Source organism: Trachymyrmex septentrionalis, unplaced genomic scaffold (assembly GCF_001594115.1).
Source record: "Trachymyrmex septentrionalis isolate Tsep2-gDNA-1 unplaced genomic scaffold, Tsep1.0 scaffold44, whole genome shotgun sequence".
In the NCBI taxonomy this organism is placed as follows: domain Eukaryota; kingdom Metazoa; phylum Arthropoda; class Insecta; order Hymenoptera; family Formicidae; genus Trachymyrmex; species Trachymyrmex septentrionalis.
The window spans coordinates 622,616-625,628 of record NW_017305611.1 but is presented as its reverse complement, the minus strand read 5'-3'; positions in this window follow the sequence as shown (position 1 = coordinate 625,628).

The window sequence follows — 3,013 nt, the reverse complement described above, 5'->3', positions numbered from 1 at the left end:
ATAAATATTAATCTTATAAATATTAAATATTAAAATTTATTTATTTCTTATCTACAAAATTTAATTTAATTCACTTATATCATTTTTGTTTTAAATTAAATGAATAATAGTAATCTTTTAAATTAATTATTGTACCTATTTATTATTTGCATTTTCTATGCCCATTTTACTATATCAAAGATACGATTACTGTATTTTTCAGAAAAAAAGTATTAATATCTGGAAATTAGATCTCTTTTATATATATAGGGTGTCTTGAAAGCTTTTGCCAATCGCTTTTGTGTAGATAGAGCGAACTAAACTGATTCGAAAAATCCTCTACCATTTTGCAATTTTTGCAATAATTAACAAAATATTAATTACTAAAAATTGCCAAATATTGGCCTTGAATAATTTTTTACTCAAATACTATCAACTTTATAGAAAAGCTACAAGACAAAAATTATTTATTTTCTTTTCATATATATAAAGTTCTGAGAATTTTTTCAGAATTTTTCCAGAATATTTTAATACCGTATTTTCTTATGTTAGTAAAAATAAGAAAATGCAGTATTAAAAAGTTGATAAAAAATTCTTAGAGATTTCTGTGAGAAGACAATTCTATGAGAAGAAAATAAATGATTTTTTTTTCTTGCAGTTTTGCTGTAAAGTTGATGGTATTCGAGTAAAAAATTAATTATCGAGATCAATATTTGGCAATTTTTAGTAATTAATATCTTGTTAACTATTGCGAAAATTGCAAAATGGTAGAGGACTTTTCGACTCAATTTAGTCCGCTGTATCTACACAAAAGCGATTGGCAAGAACTTTCAGGACACCCTGTATATAAAATTAGTTTTATTTTCTAAATCGATATTTAAAAAATATCCGTTTGAGCTTGGTCTATTCTAAAGAATTTATACGCATATAATAAGTGTACACAATTTGTACGCTTATCGGAGCATATTCAAGATGCATGTGTTTAAATATGATGTCTAAATATAATGACTATATTGATTAATAGTACAAAGCACTGAAATGTACATCGCGGCATACCCGAGAAAGATAGATATATAATTTTACTTTTTGTACAGTCTTGTCAAAAAATTTATTCGAGCTTATATAATTAGTGTTTTAAAAATTTCTAAGAATTGTTTTTGTTATAATTAATTTTATGTAATATATGTGTATACGTATATATTATTTTATATGATGTATAATAATAAATTCGATGATAATTGTTAACAAAGGAATTTGATGTCTGCAAGATGTGTTTAATTTATTGCAGTCGTAAAAGTTACGTATTATTAATCGAATAAATCAAAATAAAAAATATTTACTTAAAAAGATTCATTATTATACTTTAGAAAACAACGACATTTAGCATTAATATACACAATACATTGTAATCATTGTGAGACAATACAAATAAATTTTATATAATGAGTACGAGCAACATAGGTATATGTTAATTTTCGCATCATAGACATTTAAGACACTATATGTAATTGTTTAATTAACTTTTATCGAACTTTATTAGATGGAATTAAGAAGAATTGTGCAAGATAGGTTGTAAAAAGAGATCACGATAGTCGCTATTAGGGTTGTGTTTGGTATACGCATTCCAAAAGTATCGTATTATACATGATAGTACACGTCATACGTGTGTACCGCGCGACGTAGAATGTATATCGAACTTGTATGCTGTCTCTGATATTAATTTTAATATTGCAAATTATTTTTGGTTTTAAATAAAATCAGTTAAATTATAAGTTAAAAAAAATTAATTAAATTATTATTAAGTTAAAGTATTATTAGTAGTATTAAAAAATATGTACGCACGCACAATAATAATTGACAACTGTGGTCAATTTTCTATCTTGTTAACTATTGCTAAGACTAATGGCTTCTGATTTAAGACTAATGGCTTATTGTAGAATGCGTGTTAAGCAGGGAGCACAAACTCTTGCATAACGCATAACACATAAGACATAAGAGTCTGTGCTTCCCGCTTTTATACTGACATAACGTCAACTTCAAATAACTGTGACAATATGACAGCTTCTGGATATCGTTCTGCTTGTGTTCAAAAAGCGTAAGAGCACTTAATACATTTCCACCATGTTTCTATTTAACTTTCCAGCGTTGGCGGGCCAATTCTTGTAATATAAAATTTATTTTGTGCATTTTTAATTGGAAAATTTTGTTTATTAAAGTTGCCACATGCAAAGCGAAGAAAGAAAAAGTAAGGTAAATTAATAAATATAAAATAATACTTTGAATATTTGTCTAATATAATATGAGAATATATTATGTGAAATTTTTTTTTTAATTAAATTTATACACATTCTGTCATCTATGCGTGCATTTATAATTAAACATATTGAATTTTAAATTCCAGAATAAATAACACACAGTAGTCTAGTTTCCACCGAAGGTTTAAACCGGATCAGAATATAAGAACCAATCAACTACAGTCAAGCATTCTCCTATCGTTCGGCTGTAACAGGGGAATACGCAATTGTAATTGATTGGTTCTTACATTCTGATCCGTATTAAACCCTCTGTGGAAACTAGGCCATTGAAACAACCAATTAAGCCTATGGCACATACAAAAACATAAGGCCGTTAAGACAAAATCAGTAAGCGAATTGCCCAATCACGGTAGAGACCGTAAAGCCAATAGCGAATCCAATCTTACGATATCTTTACTGATTACGTCTTACGGTCTTACGTTTTTCTATGTGCTTCCGGCTTTAGCGCTATTCCGAATAACACAGAATAACGTTGATTGCTTTTATGACGCGTTCTCTATTCCGTAGTCGTTTTCCGCACCATGTGATTTCACCCTTAGGATGGCTATCCATACAATGGAATAGCGTAACGCGGAACGAGAGCGAATCCAATCACAAGCGTTCTGCATCAATTGTATTGGTGTGGAACACTTGTGATTGATTCTGCTCTTGTTCCGCGTTACACTATTTCGCTACATGAGTAGGTCTTATGGCTTCTGCACATCGAGCGCAGCAACGCT